Raw genomic sequence first — 17,398 nt, 5'->3', positions numbered from 1 at the left:
TCTCGTTCTGACGGCACCCATTCACTTCAATGGATCCATTGGTGAGAAACTGATGTAATGCTAAATTTCTCCAAATCTGTTTCGACGACGAAACAAACTCTTCTACATCTTGGATGATCTGAGTGTTAGTAAATTTTAAGCCAATTTTTGGAGTTTTGGGGTGAACTATTCCTTCAAAACTAAATGAAAATAAGAAATGTTGCCTTGGAAAACTAGCTGAAATAAAATAAGTTGTAATACTATTTCAAGTAACATTTTTTATGGTTCTAGTTTTAGTTATCAACAATAACCCAGCTTACTTAGTAGGCTAGCAGTGCACCCTCATGCACTTACTAACACCCAATGGATGCAGAATAAAGGGCATAAATGAGCAGACAGTGCAGCTATACTCATTTAAAAAGCCTGATTCAAACCTCAAGGGTGTTATACGCTAGAGATGCGTTGGTGTAGTTCCCTGGTATGGATGCTAAACCAATGTAGAAACCAAAAACCACAGTTAAGCTGTGGGAAATTACTATTTTTTACGAGTACACAAAACCACTCAATACTGTTTCTATATCCTTAAGCAAACCCCACAAGAATAGCAAAACCTGTCGACATTCACATGTCGCCATGTCGCCAACTAAACGCATGTTCGCAGTAGAGGTTAAAGGTGACTGCACACATAGTCTATGTACTGTAAAGGGATAAACTGATAAACTACAAGGTGAAATAACCATTCTGGGAGCATCTGTGGAGCTCTATGTCTCAACGGAGGTTAACTTCGAGGTCGCAGCGGCTTTCAGTTCTCTATTAGGAGAGAATAGCACTTTGGAGAGAAGCAATGCTGCTCAAAGAACTGGCTCTGATGTGGACGGCTCCAGGCTGGACCCCTACTTAATAAAACACAGTCTGCTGGTCTTTCAAGAGCACTCATTTGATCCTGATGGAAAACAAAGGGGTTTCTCTTTCTGATCTGTCAAAAACGGTTTTTCTCAATTAAACGTGCCGGCGTTTACACACACCACAGATCAAGACCAACTCATACAAACACACTCTTTGCGGTTATTTGTATGTTTTTTTGCTGTTCTCAATCTTGTAAAATGATGTATGTAACAGTATGTTAAATAAATCAATACTATTTTTACATTATACTCAGTGTTGGGAGTAACTAGTTACATGTAACAGAGTTACGTAATTTAATTACAAATGTAATTGTAATCAGTTACAGTTACTGAGAAAAAATGTGTAATTAAATTACAGTTAAATATGAAAGTTAACGATTACATCTGAATGTTTTCACACGCATACACACACACAAACAGATTTAACTGATTTCTTTCCCAAAATGCAATATATTTAACCTCAGCGCGATCTCAAATTAAAAAGAGGTGCTAAAGTCTGATTTTGTATGGAAGCCCATTTCCGCCACTGAATAAAAAATAAAAAAGGTGATTGCGACTTTTTCTCACAATTCTGACTTTTTTTCTCAGAATTGCGAGTTTATATCGCGCAATTCTGACTTTATAACACGCAATTGCAAGTTTATATCTCAATTCTGTGAAAAAAAGTCAGAATTGTGAGCGAGATATAAACTCACAATTCTGACTTTTTTTCTCAGAATTGCAAGTTTATATCGCGCAATTCTGACTTTATAACACGCAATTGCAAGTTTATATCTCAATTCTGTGAAAAAAGTCAGAATTGTGAGATAAAAAGTCGCAATAAGCTTTTTTTTTTTATATACAGTGGCTTAAACGGACTTCCATAGGTTGTGCTTTAACATTGAATTATTATAATCTTCATTCAAACAGAGAAGAATTTTGAAAGTCTGAAAGTAATCGTTGTTGAGTACTACTGTAAGGTTAACCCTGCCTGGTTTAAATGTTTCAAAATTATTATTTGTTGAAAACGTTCAATAGAAATTTAGAAAAGTGATCAAAAATTAATCAAATGTAATCAGCTACATTATTTGAATAAAGCAATTGAAATAGTTACACTACGTTTTAAACAGTACTAATATACTGTATACTTTGCATGCTGTAAAAACTGGTGTTCAAAAATGTCAATCATTTAAGGTTGTACTACTGTAAATCTATTAAGTGGTAAAGGTAATTTGATATTATACTGCATGCTGTAAAATCGTTTTTAAATCACTCAGTGCTGTAAACTGTCAAAGCTATTGCATTGTAAAGGTACTTTTAAGCTATTTCATAAACATCACATGCTGTAAAAATAGCATTCAAACTTGCAATTTGTTCAATTTTGTAAATCGCTGTAAAGCGACATTTTTGATACTACATGCTGTAAAAATACTGTTTAGTGTTGTAAATCTTTGTAGACATCGTTCAACATGTTGTAAAGTTTATAAGCCATTTTGTATATTATTTTGTTTGTACCATACAAATAATTAATGTTTAAGTGTTGTAAATTGTTCAATCATGTAAATTACTTTAAAGAGTTTACTGTATGTTGCAATACTATTTTGTGTATACATGCTAAATGTTGTACTACTGTTGCTATAATATTAAAAATAGCTTTACATCTTGCAACAATTTTAAAGAATGCAATATACACAAATTAATACACAAACTAGCATTTAAACATAGTAGTTCTAACACATAACAGCAATAAATTAAGTCAATGAATGATTTAAAACACTAAATGCAAATTTTACGTGATTATATAGAATATAACATTAAAATCGCTTTTTCATTGCCGTAAAATAGTTGTCATGAAATTGTTGCAATATAAAAAATAGCTTCATAATGATTTACAACCAATTTTACAACATGCATGTATACAATATAATATAAAAATAGCTTTTTCATTGATGTAAAATTACTGTTTAGTGTTGTAAATCCTTCAGTGTTGTAAATTTATGTTTTATAATTGTCCTAGAAAACATACCTTTTCTCTTCTCAAGACATTAATTGATGGACTGGAGTGGTGTGGATTTCTTGTGGATTATTGTGATGTATTTATCAGCTGTTTGGACTCTCATTCTGACGGCACCCATTCACTTCAATGAATCCTTTGGTGAGCAAGTGATGTAATGTTACATTTCTCCAAATCTGTTCTGATGAAGAAACAAACTCATCTACATCTTGGATGGTCTGATAGTGAGCACATTTCCAGCAAACTGTCATTTTTGGGTGAACTATTGCTTTAATATTGCCATGCAATATACAAAATTCGAAGTGTTTTCTCTGTGCTATCTGTAGTTTGCTCCTAAATATTGATGTGAGGTATAGTGGCGTTAATTGTGTTGTGCTGGGAGATTGTTTAATCCTCTGCTGATGTTCTGGGAGCGGCCCGCGGGTCCATTGATCGTCCTCCAGGGCAGGAGGGGTCAGGAATCTTCTGGCTGCCCAATCGATGTCATCCGTTTCAAGGGCGGTGGGACTCGATAAAGGTTTTCTTCCAAATCCAGAATCTGCTGCCCTCCATCAACAAGTGGTGATAAACAGATGGAATCAGACGAGGGATTTGCAAGGTCAAATTCAGATTAAAGTTTTGCAAACACTTTATGGTGTGACACTTTCTCTCTCTCTCTCTCACACACACACACACACACACACACACACACACGTCATGTGAAACGTTTCCAAACACAAACCAAACTTAATTAATTATACACACACACACACACACACACACACACACACACACACGTCATGTGAAACGTTTCCAAACACAAACCAAACTTAATTCATTATATTTACAATTTTAATTAATAATATTGAAAAGGTCATTTTTAATGTAATATTTAATGTTGTTCATTAAAATATTCTTGTAGTGATGCAACCTTGAGTAGTGTGTGGGATTTATATTTGTCTAGTTTATAGTGTCATTTTATCCAACACACCTACAATATTTAACAATGTAAATATATTTAATATATTTTGTACTAAATATAATGTAGAAACTGTCATTTTCTGTAAAGCTGCTTTGCAACAATCTGCATCGTGAAAAGCACTATACAAATAAACTTGAATGGAATTGAATTGACATTGTTGATTAATAATAATACTCAAAATTGAATTATTAAATACATTTTTAAATGTAACATTTAACATTTGTTTAGATCAATATTGTGCAGAATTATCTGTTTCTAGCTTATACAAGGTCATATATTTGCTAAATTAATACGGTGTACCTTATCAGTAACTATTTTAAAAACATAAAAATATAATAAAAGAATATAATATTAAAAGAATATAAAAAATACAGTAAGCATTTTTAAATCAATGTAAATAAAAATAATATTAATACACCACAAATGTAACTATAATTAGAATAATTATTAATTAATTAATTATAAATAATAAAAAATATAAAACAATACTTTTATTATTGTAATTATATATAATTATATAATTATTATCATTATTATAATTTATTAATGTAATTATATTACCATAATTATATATTTAATATTGTTCATTACAATAGTTTTGTGATGATGCACCTACAATTAATTTGGGTGCACAAGGCTCTATAGATTTTATTTTATTTATTAGATATTAAAAATACATATATTTAAACATGTTTTAAACATATTTATATATTAAATATAATCTTATATATTAATTATTATTATATATATTTAATATATTAAATTAAACCATATATATATAAATATTACTAAAAAAATAAATATTAATTATTTAGTATACATAATCTTTCATATTTTATTACTGATTATTAAATATATTTAACAAATCAAATTAAACCACATACACAGACAAACATAATGCGTGTGTGTGTGTGTGTATAGAGTTTGTACTCTTCTACTCATCTAGTGTTTACATCAAGGCAAAAGTTAGTTTTCCACATCCTCTGACTCCATGAGCCTTGAAAGACAGAGGAAAAAAAGAAACATGTACATCAGGTTGATTTCGTTTGCACAGGTGTCGTTGAGTTTTGTTTGGTGTACAAGCGAAACAGGTGTGCTCACAATGGGAATGTAGCCATATATTGGTCGTTTGACAAAAGGAGAGCACACAAATGGCGTTAAAGCAACAAAAAAAACTTTTATCTTAGCAAAGAAATCCCATGTAAACCATAAGCCATTGACTTTCAGCTGCAGTTTGTGTCCAAATAAGAAAGTGTGTAATAAAACACAGGGGCGTAATGGTAACCATTCCAATAATGCCAAAATGACTTCATTTCATTCGGCCGCAGTAATTGCTGGGAGAAAAGTAAATCAAGTCAGTCGGTTTGGAGTCCACACGTACTCGCTCTAACATCCAATTATTTCAGCTCTCGGAAGAGCACTCCAGTTTCCATTCCACTAATTGCCAGGCGTGTGTCGTCCTGTGCAGCGTTGCATTCTGGGAGCTGTTAGGAGACAGGTGAAAGGCCCTCTGAGGGATTCGATGAACCGCGCGGCGCAGCAAATCACAGAAGCTTCCAGAAAGCAGAGGGTCAAAGACAGCTGACCTGAACAAACAGCATGATGATGATGAGCGCTGACTGAGAAAACGCTTTGAATGCTGGGGAAGCGACTTTGAAACTGCTATAAATGTACCCGTTATGAGTTATAAGAATGATAATGATACTGATTAAATAATCAACTTTACTGCATTTATGCTATTTAAAGTGGCAGATTGAGGTTTTATTTGCTATCGTCATAGTTCCAATTTATTAAAACCACTTCGTATGGAAACAATGAGGATTTAACATGATATACAGTTGCTTTAAAGGGGTCCTATTATTCTTTTTCCCTTTTTAAATTTTAGTCAGTGTGTAGTGTGTATGTTTGGGCTTAAAAAAAGATCTAGAAAGTCACAAATCTCAAAGTCCACTCCAAAGGGAGATATTTTGTTTTTTTAAAAATCCCTTTTCCAAGAACTACAACGAACGGCTCGTTTGGACTACAGCGTTTGTTTCCGGGTTTTGTGATATCACAAAGCGGCTCATTGGAATATCATTAAAATAATTCCCGCCTACAGAAATCTGAATGGTTGGGGGGTGGGGAGGGGCGAGGTCGTGGTTAGAACGCTTGGTTGAGTGAGCGCATCAGACGAGACGACGAAGAAGAAGAGCTGCTGCAGAGTTAGTGCATCAGAGAAAACCAAGAAGAAGAGCTGCAGTGCTATAGCGTAAAATTTTCGCCATATCTAGAACAATTCTTACAAGTACAACATGACGTAGCTGGGCGTCGCGGACAGACGCTGAACGGCGCTGCCGGTGTGCCTACACTCATAGAAAATAATTTTTTTAACTCTGTCCCTGAGCATTATAACCCCAATTTACTATTGTGTGCTGCGCATTTTACTGAGGACAGCTTCCACAACATGAGGGAGTACAGTGCCGGATTCACCAAAAGCTTTTGTTGAAAGACGGAGCAAGGGGGCGTGGCAGTACTGAAACACCATCTAAGCTGTTCGCCAATCACAACGCACTGGGACAGCTAACCAATCACAACACATTTTGTTTTTCGGAACCTTCGAACCTCGACCTTCATCGAAGCCGGAACTAATCGAGTCGTTTGTGCCAGCCTGGGGAGAGAGGTATTGTAATAATGTAAATTATGTGAAAAATAATGTGTTTTTCGAACCACCAAGCATGAGAGCACGTTCTAGTACAACCCCAAAACAAAATCAAGACTTTGTAAAAGAGCATAATAGGACCCCTTTAAATGCAACTAATAAACTAATACCATAATATAAAAAAAATTTATTTGAAAAATATAGAGATAAACATCAGTATTATAATATAATCTAATATATACGCAAAAAAAACAAACAATGAAATAATATAAAAATATAAATATTTTAAAATTCAGCTTTACATCACAGGAATAAATGACATTTTAAAATATATTCGAATAGAAAACAGTTATTTTAACTTAATTAATTAATAATACAATTTAATATTAGTGATAGTGAGTTTTACCTGTATTTTTAATCAAATAAATGCAGCCTTGGTGATGTGTAGACAATGTTTGCTACAATGTATATAAAAACAAATGGCACTACAGACAAAATATTGTTTTAATGAGAAATGTATTTAATGTAGCAACTGCTTTATACTAACAATATAATACAGTAAGCAACATAAATAAAACATTATTATACCACATATGTAAAACTTGTAAAAAATATATTTATAAAATAATGCATATATTATAATAAATATATATAAATTACTCTAATCTTTTACTAATGTTATTATATTAATGATTATTGTTTTAATTAAATGTTATGTATACAGTATACTATTTTAAAACGATATACATAAAATATGAAATATATTTTATGTATAATATAAATGAAAATATTATACCAAATGTAAAATAAATGACCTTATTTTATGAATATACTATATGCTTATACAATAATTTATTCTATAAATTAATTATTATTAGATATTATAATTCTTAATACATAATACTGAGAAATTATAATAATCACGATATTATAGCAGAATTATAGTAATATGAAATTTTATTTTAATAAACTATTCTATGTATATTGTATGAATTGTCATACTTATTTAGTCATTACATATTTATTAATATAATTACATCACTATATATATATATATATAAATTATAAAAAAACATTAATGAATTAATTAAAAAATAATTTAGTACATCATTTAACTTTATAATTGAAACCATTATAATTGAAATTATCATCAATTTTAATAATCAATCAGATTTTGCTAGTGTTTTTGAGTTGTTGTTGTTATAAATATCTTCTGCTTAGTTCTTCCCCAACACTGAAGCTATCAGAGCTGAACGGGAGAAACTGGATGGAGGATGTCCTTAAACCCCAAAAGGTGTCACAACACCTTCATCTTCTCCTGACATCAGCTCGTCTCATCATTCATCATTATACCTTTATTTCTCCATATGACTCCAAAAAGAGCTTGTTTGGGAAATCACACGAGTATGAAACATCACTGGCTTTACCTCCGGGCTCGTCGATGACCTTGCCAAATATAGCCACGACCTCTTTTCTTTACGGTGTCCATGTGGATCGTCTGGGGACGTCAGTCCCTGCAGCACTCGACCTGACATGTGTGTGTGTGTGTGTGTGCTCCTCAGGCACTCTCCTCACTGTCCTGTCTATAGAAATAACTCTGTTATGCTCCTCGTCACTGAACACACTCCAAACTTCCAGCGACAGCCCACCCTTCCTGCATCAAAGCCGTCCCAACAGCTAACGTCAAGAAAAACTGCGCTGTCAACACAAAACAACACAAAAGTTGCCCTTTCAAATCCAAAAGAGGTTGAAGTAAACATCTCCACAATCGACAACTGCTGGCAGCACCATATTACAGTGATGGTATTTGATGGTAATACCATGGTACTTTGATCAAAACCAAGGTACTGAAATTGATGTACTTTGATGTAATAGATTTACATGGAACACGCCAAAGTAGTTTCAAGAATACCTTAATATTCTGGTTACAGTAGAACGCTGATCTTTTCTTTTTATTCACATCAAAATTGGAGGAAAGGTTAAGGAATTACAACTCTTTAATATGTACCTCCCCCCTTTTTCAAGGGACCATAAGTAATTGGACAATTGACTCAAAAGCTGTTTCATGGACAATCGTGGGCTATTCTTTCATTATTTCTACATCAATCAAGCAGGTAAAAGGTCTGGAGTGCCATTTGCATTTTGCAAAAGCTGTTGTTGTGAACCCACATCATGCGGTCAAAGGAGCTCTCCATGCAAGTGACACTTAGAGATAGCAGGAACATTAGGAGTGGTCAAATCAACAGTTTGGTACATTCTGAGAAAAAAAAAAAAAAGTGCACTAGTGAGCTCAGCAACATAAAAAGGCCTGGACGTCCGTCCACGGAGGACAACAGTGGTGGGTGATCGGAGGATTCTCTCCATGGTAAAGAAAAACCCTTTCACAACATCCAGCCAAGAGACGAACACTCTCCTGGAGGTAAACGTGTCACTGTCAAAGTCTACAATCAAGAGAAGACTTCACCAGAACAAATACAGAGAGTTCACCACAAGGTGCAAATAAGGCCAGACTTTGCCAAAAAAACATCTAAAAAAAAGTCAGACCTCTTCTGTAAAAGCATTCTTTGGCGGCTAAAATTAAGATCAACCTGTACCAGAATGATGGGAAGAAAAAAGTCATCTGTGAAACATGGTGGAGCAGTGTGATGGCATGAGCGTGCATGACTTCCAATGGCAGTTATTGATGCTGTGACAGAAGACAGAAGCAGCCGGATGAATTCTGAAGTGTTCAGGGATAAACTCTCTGCCCAGATTCAGCCAAATGCAGCAAAGTTGATTGGGCGGCACTTCATAGTACAAATGTGCGATGACCCAAAACATACAGCAAAAGCAACCAAGGAGTTTTTGAAAAAGTGGAATATTCTGTAATGGCCGAGTCAATCTCCTGATCTCAACCCGATTGAGCTTGCATTTCACTCGCTGATGACAAAACTAAAGACAGAAAGACCCACAAACAAACGACAACTAAAGTCAGCTGCGGTAAAGGCCTGGCAAAGCATCACAAAGAGGAAACCCAGTCTCTGGTGATGTCCATGAGTTCCATACTTAGGGCAGTCATTGCCTGCAAAAGATTCTCAACAAAATATTAAAAATGAAAATTTTATTTATGATTATATTTATTGGTCCAATTACATTTGAGCCCCTAAAAATGGGGAGACTGTGTATAAAAATGGTTGTAATTCCTAAGCTTTTTATGTTTTTTTATACTTTTGTTCAACTCCTTAAATTAAAGCTCAACGTCTGCACTACAATTGAATCTTGATTGTTACATGGTAATTCTATTCTGGTGGCATACAGAGCCAAAATTATAAAAATTGTGTCAGTGTCCAAATATATATGGACCTAAGTGTATGTATATATACAAAATCTAAAAAAAAAAACGTTTGTTTAATATAATAAATAATTACAATTGTTTAAGTATTATAATAATTACATATTTAACTGATAAGCCTTTTAGGCTTTTAGAAAAAAAAAATCACAATTTTTTATACTCCTTAAATTAAAGCTCAACGTCTGCACTACAATTGAATCTTGATTGTTACATGGTAATTCTATTCTGGTGGCATACAGAGCCAAAATTATAAAAATTGTGTCAGTGTCCAAATATATATGGACCTAAGTGTATGTATATATACAAAATCTAAAAAAAAAACGTTTGTTTAATATAATAAATAATTACAATTGTTTAAGTATTATAATAATTACATATTTAACTGATAAGCCTTTTAGGCTTTTAGAAAAAAAAAATCACAATTTTTTATAAAAAAAAAAAGAACAAAAAAAAAGAAAGAGTACAACATTTTGGGACATGCACCATGACAATGCCATGTTTTTGTTGGATTCACATCATAGTAGCAATTTACCATGTTATCGGTCATTTAATATAATCATTCATAAATTTTACACGTAACGTCACATTTGATACTATACTATACAATGTTGTTTTTGGAAATATACCATGATCTAACTACAATAATATTACCATCTAATACCATCAATATACCACATCAACCAACATGTAAATATGTCAAATAAAAAAATAAAAAAATAGTAAATGAATACATTTATTTATTTAATGGAATCTTACTACCATGGCTACCATTGTAGCCTATTCATATAATTAGCATGGTACATGCTTAATATGGTAATAATATCATAATTATCAGAAAACACATTACACTGGTTAGTTTGCATTAGTCAGCTATTAAACTAAAATGAAGCCAAGAACAAAGAGCGTTTATGTTGAATGTTTAAAAAGACACTTTGAAGAGGAATCTGAGCTGAAAGCCTGTGTTTTTGTTTTGTCTGATGTCTGATGTTATTTCTTTTATTGTGTCTGCAAACGTGCAGGGCTTTACATCTATTTGCACACATTTTGTTATTTTTTTGACCCAAAAGCCAAAGCAGAGATCAAAAGATCAAAAACAAGTGAGAGTTGATCTTCAGGGCATGAACACATCATTAACATGCTTGCGCCTGAGCCTGACCTTCAAGGTTAAAAACACACACATAAACGGAACAGCACAAACACACATAAGCAGGGATAGTGAGGTTTATAGGTCATGCTTACAGAGAAACACACACACACACACCTGTCTGTTTCAGTGTGTCAGTGTTCAGCAGGTGTCACATGATGTCAAACAGTATGTGGCTGATCCAGGCAGATCAAACCCGCAGGTCCATCCGTCCAGAGATCCTCACAGACGAGAAACACACCCTGAGCTGATGCCATCCCTGAAACACAGGAGCTACAGGCATGAACAAAAGGAAAGATGTGTGTGACTGGAATTTAAGTATTAAATAGATAAATAAGACAGGAATTTTGTGCATATATATATTTTGCTATACTACACTGAATCAACATTATAACACAATACACAATTTAATATTTTCATTTTTATTGTTTATATCATATGAAAAAAGTATATTTTATTAAGTTTAGAAATTAAATCTTTTTATGTGATATAAATTAAAATTAAAACAGTTATTTTATTTACATTATACAATAATTGACACACACACACACACGCAGGTTTGTTTTTGTGAAAAGTGGGGACTCTCCATAGGCGTAATGGTTTTTCTACTGTACAGCCCGTATATTCTAATGCTCTACACCAACCCTACCCCTAAACCTACCCCTCACAGGAAACTTTGTGCTATTTCAGATTGTCAATACACTCCATTCTGTGTGATTTATAAGCGTTTTGAAAAGTGGGGACATGGGGTAATGTCCTGAAAAGTCACCTTCTCCTTGTAATACCTATGTCATACCTTTGTCATTATACAAATTTATGTCCTCATTTGTCACAAAAACGCGCGCACACACACACACACACATACAGAGCATAATATTTAATTGTATTTTAATTTAATTGTGTGAATTGTATTTCAATAGAATTGTATTTCATAATATTCATATTTATAATTATTAGTACTAATACAATACTATAATTATATTAGAAAAATTATAAGTAATGATTAATAAAATATATAATATGTATGTGTATAAAAATGACAATAATAATACAATTTAAATTAAATATATCAATCAATTTTATAATTGAAATACATTTTTATTAATATTATAAAAGTTATAACAATATAAACAATATATAATATTTTATTCAATAATTATCATTTCAAAACACACACACACACATTATATTTATACATTTAAATAGAATTGTATTTTTACTATATTAGTATTTATAAAAAATTAGTACTGATAAAATACTATAATTATATGAGTTAATAATTATTAATAATAATAGAATATATGTAAATGTATGACAATTACAATAATGATAATTATATTTATTTTAATCATATCAATCAATTTTATTATAATTATTAATATTATACATTTAATAACAATATAATTTTTTCCCAAATAATTGTATTTAATAACTATATATATATATATGGTATATTATCATTTTTATTTATATTGTTTTAAAATAGCATACTTTATTTGTACACAAATTTAAATTAAAACAATTTATTACAAAAATTCAGTATGTGCCATTCTATCTTGTGCTACTCCTTCGCTAGTAAACAGGTATTTCACATCATAGCTGTTACTATGTTGTGTATATATTTACATAGCATAGAACTGAACAATCAGCTTTCAAGACAAGAGCTATCAGTTTTAAAATAGAAAAAAACAACACAATTAAATAGTCTACTTTTTCTGCGCATATAATAAAAAGGCTTGTTTTAAAGACAGCTCTCAACAACCCCCAACTGTCCGTTCCGGGAAATAATATGAGCTTTTTTTAATTTAGATCTCCAATGAAGATTTCGGGGCTCGGAGAGGCGAACAGCTGTGTTTCTGCCCTGATAAATGACTCATTTAAATGAGTTTCATTAACAATACGTAGGAGTCTTGTTGAGCGCCGTGCTATGTTTTGATGTACAACAGCCGTTATGACAGCAGGGGTTTGTGCAGCAGTCCGTGAGTTAATGGAGTCAAATGGAAATTATCTGATGGCTAACACATCTCTGAATGTAAATCTCCCTCGAATATTGAAGTCGGGCTCGTCGTATGTCGCCCGGCTATCAAATTATTCATTCTATATACACAATAGAAACCAAATTACCTCATAAAAAGGATGTGGAAAAATAAATAAATTCTTTGTCATTGAAATCTCCTCCCGCTACATGCTAGGTTGAAATCACTAGCGTGTGACTAAGTGTTTGACGATGTGGCCTGATCCGCGACCAGCTTTTCCGATTTCTGTGCTGCTTAATTTGAGGGTTTGGGTGGTGGAGGTTTCAATGGAAGATTAAATGAAGCTAATCCCATTTCAGATCTGCACAAACAAACACACCAAAGCAAAGCCCTGCCTGAAGCAAACCAAGACACAATGCTTTAATCTTACAGGTACAGATACCGTCACAAGTGCTATTTAACGGACAAATGAACGCTTACAGATTTTAACATCCTTTATTAGCGTATATCCATTCCTCAAAAACTTAAAATCAATAGAAGTTAGTCTTTAAGCATTTTAATTTAGTAAAAAAAGTGCAGATGAATACTAATCTAATGAATGCTAAACAGTAGCCCTATATTACCGCAAACATGTTTCTTAACATCTGGGTTGATAAAAATACCCAATATATGAAGTATAAATGGCTTTATTAAAACCATAAAACAATGTAGGTTAGAATTATGAAAATTTACCATAGTAACCATAGTATTTCTGTGATATCTGTAGAAAAAAACAATAGTAATTTTTGAATGTAATTATGGTTTCTTGCTTCTGAAGCTACAAGTTCATGCTAATTCAACTTCAACAAAGTAGTTGGTAACCCCTTAATAATGTTTCACATATAAAATCAATGTAACTATGGTTTCTATGAAAACAAAATATGATATTTGGAGATTTAGCTTCTGAAGCTACAGCTATTTCATGCTAGTTCAGCTACATTTACATAAAGTAGCCAGGTAACACTTTACAATAATGTTTAATTTGTAAAATCATGGTTAAATCGACACAACTCTGGTTTCTATACAACAAAATCTGATATTTGGAGATTTAGCTTCTAAAGCTACAGCTAGTTCTTGATAGTTTAGCTAAATTGTACGTAGTGGGTAGCACTTTTTAGAATTATGTTTCATTTATAGAATCATGGTTAGATCAACTTAATTGTGGTTTCTACAAAAATGAAACATGATATTTGTCAACAAAGCCTTTGAAGCTACAGATAGTTTATGCTAGTTTAGCTACATTTTCTAGCTATAGCTAAATCACACTAGTTCAGCTACACTTACAAGTAGCCGGTAACACTTTACAATAATGTTTCATTTGTAAAAACCTGATTAAATCAATGCAACTGGTTTCTATTAAACAAAATATGATCTAGTTCATGCTGGTTCAGCTACATTTTACATAGGTTAAAGTAGTTGATAACACTTTACAATTATGTTTCATTTATAAAATCATGGTTAGATCAACTTAATTGGGGTTTCTATAAAAATGAAATATGATATTTAGAAACATAGACTCTGAAGCTACAGCTACTTCATGGTAGTTCAGCTACATTTTACATAAAGTAGTTGGTAACACTTTACAATAATGTTTCATTTGTAAAATCATGGTTAAATCAACATAACTCTGGTTTCTATACAACAAAATGTAATATTTGGAAATTTAGTTTCTGAAACTACAGCTAATAGGCTGTAATACGCATTTGATTTCTGCCTTAGTTTACAGTAAAACAAACACAAACTATTTAACATTTTGTTATGCTCATTGAAAATGTGCACAGCGAAACTTTAACTTTTGAGTCATACAGTGGAAAACAATTTATGTAGGATTTACTTTGAAACAATTTTAACTCAGAAATTGCAAGTAAATTCACAAATAATTACAAGGAAATGGCAAGTAACTCTGATTTAAACATGGAAATTTGAAGTAGAAATAGTATTTTCTTGTAAAAAAGTACTCTAATAATTTAGGTTTTATTTACAACTATACATTTTTACAGTATAAAATGTTCTATATTGCATGATAAAACCAGTTTAGCTGTGCAAAACATTGTAAATTATCTCTCTTTTGGTTGTGCACCTACAGAACAAACACTTCAGCATTGAATTTTTTCATACGCCGTCTTCAAGTACTGGATAACAAAATGCTACGTGCTCATGTGACTCAGCGAGTGAATTTCCACGAGGTGAATTACGGTCAGAATTTAGTTCCCCTCAGAACTGAGTAGCATTTCAAAGGATGCTTATAAACCAGCACTCGATAGCCGGCAGCTATTTCATATAGAAAATACAGCTTATCACCGAAACGCAGACCTGTACTCTCTTGCACACGCACTTACGGCTGCTAGACGCCCCGGAGAAATGTAAATTTCCCTGTGTTAATTTAATCTGCAGCAGCGTGTGGCATTTATTAAGAAAACAAAGAAAACTGAAAGGAAAAATGCTCTGATTTTATTGAAGTCTGATGTATGCCGTCAGTAAGGCAGCTCTGGGAGCAAAATGATCGATATTCATCATCACCAGCGCATTTTAGGACACTCAAATGGGAAAAAAACCACCAGGCGGAAGAAGAAAATACACATTTTGTATATATTTTGATTGCAAATCTCTCTGCCTGACATCTTTTAGGACTAGAATAACCAAATATGTCAAGCATTGTGCTTATACGTGTTTGCCTTTGCACAAACCCCAAGAGCTTTGAGCTGTCGCATCCATCACTGTCAGGACTAATTATTGCTCTACACTTTTCTGTGTGTCGTGCAAACATACTGCAACCCTCTGTCTCTCTCCTGAGATCGTTCTGTCTCGTTTTGAGGTCACAGCGGCCGTCTTTAGTTTTAACAACCCCCCCTTTTATGTCTTGTGACCTTAAGGGGTCATGCGGATGCATTTAAAGGGCCATATTCCACACCATTTAAGTCCACTTTTGATGTTAGTCAAGGTTTCTTGCACCAAAAATGTCAATTATGTTTCACATGACCATTTTCCCCTCTTAGAACTAAACAGCCTGTTTTTGCTAACAATTTTATTATGTAAATGACCTCTGTTGGTTTGACCTTGTCTAACATTCACAACCTGGACACTTTAATTCTCACTGAAAATTCAAGGAAGTGAGAACGCTGAGAAATGCACTTTAAAATTACGTCCAACACATTGTGGAATATTTTTCAAGATTCTGTTGTTGCTGATATTATTATTATTATTATTATTATTATTATTATTATAGAAAGAAAGAAAGAAAGAAACAAACAAAAACAATTTTTCATATTTTTCAAGAGTTTGTCATTAATAATAATAAATACTAATAATAAAATAATTAAAATAATTACTTAATTATTATTTATGTTTATGTTTATTATTATATTTATTATTAGTAGTAGTAGTAGTATTGAAACATTTACTGACATTTATTTTATGACCAAAAACTGTGGTATATTTTTCAAGAGTCTGTTATTATTATTATTATTGAAAGAAAGAAAGAAAATTTTTTTTTCATATTTTTCAAGAGTTTGTCATTAATAATATACTTTTCAAGAGTCTGTTATTATTATTATTATTATTATTGAAAGAAAGAAACAATTTTTTTCATATTTTTCAAGAGTTTGTCATTAATACTACTACTAATAATAAATACTACTAATAATAAGATTAATTAAATTAATTCTTATTTATATATTTATTGTTATTATTATTGAAACGTTTATTTTGACCAAAAACTGTTATATTATTCATCAATAATAACGCTTCTTCTTTTTCTTCTTCTTCTTATTAAAATATATATTTAAAATTTGTTTTTATATCATATTAAATACACCACATGATTTAAATAAATAAATAAATATTTTTTTCCCATGAAAAACTCTTGAAAATATATCCACTTTATTGACAATTTAAAAATAGATAAACAAACAAACACACATTAATAATTATCTGATAAAACTAACAAAAACGTACCAAAATACCATGGTATTATATGTCTTTTTACAACATTTAGCATTGTATTCTTGGAAGTACCTTGGAACACCATGTAAATACCATGGTACATGAATTTAATCTCAAAGTATTACAGTGTTTACCAGGACAAAAATTTACAAATAAGTAGCAAAAAGTACCATGGTATTTCCATATACTTACATGTAAGAGCTCTTTCACTACAGCATTCATTTGATCTTTCTATTTCCTAGCCGTACACCCTTATGAATTGCCAATGTAACTTTACATTTCTATTTTTATTAAATTGTCAGCTATACCGAGAGAAATTCACCCTGCATTTCACTCTCAGTTAATAAAGTTTCTTATATTACAGGCATAAAGTTCTCCGAGGTCCACAAGGAATGGCTGTGGAATCGATTCAAGACTTCTGGAATCCGGCCTGCGCTGTATTGATTCACCGTTAATGCCGTAATGACTGTTTTGGCAGCGGATTTTAAAC

At 32.1% G+C, this 17,398-nt stretch overlaps 1 long non-coding RNA gene across 1 annotated transcript in view; it reads right to left on the bottom strand.

Annotated features, from left to right (window-relative positions):
• LOC107586960 (uncharacterized) overlaps positions 1-17,398 on the bottom strand; it is a 70,009-nt gene that overhangs the window by 9,318 nt on the left and 43,293 nt on the right. Inside the window, exon 4 of the long non-coding RNA XR_001609419.1 lies at positions 11,069-11,210. This is a non-coding gene — a long non-coding RNA (uncharacterized lncRNA). The remainder of the gene's footprint in view (positions 1-11,068; positions 11,211-17,398) is intronic.

The sequence above is a fragment of the Sinocyclocheilus grahami genome, unplaced genomic scaffold (assembly GCF_001515645.1).
Source record: "Sinocyclocheilus grahami isolate Dianchi unplaced genomic scaffold, SAMN03320097.WGS_v1.1 scaffold87.1, whole genome shotgun sequence".
NCBI lineage: Eukaryota > Metazoa > Chordata > Actinopteri > Cypriniformes > Cyprinidae > Sinocyclocheilus > Sinocyclocheilus grahami.
This window is presented reverse-complemented; position numbering and strand designations above follow the sequence as displayed.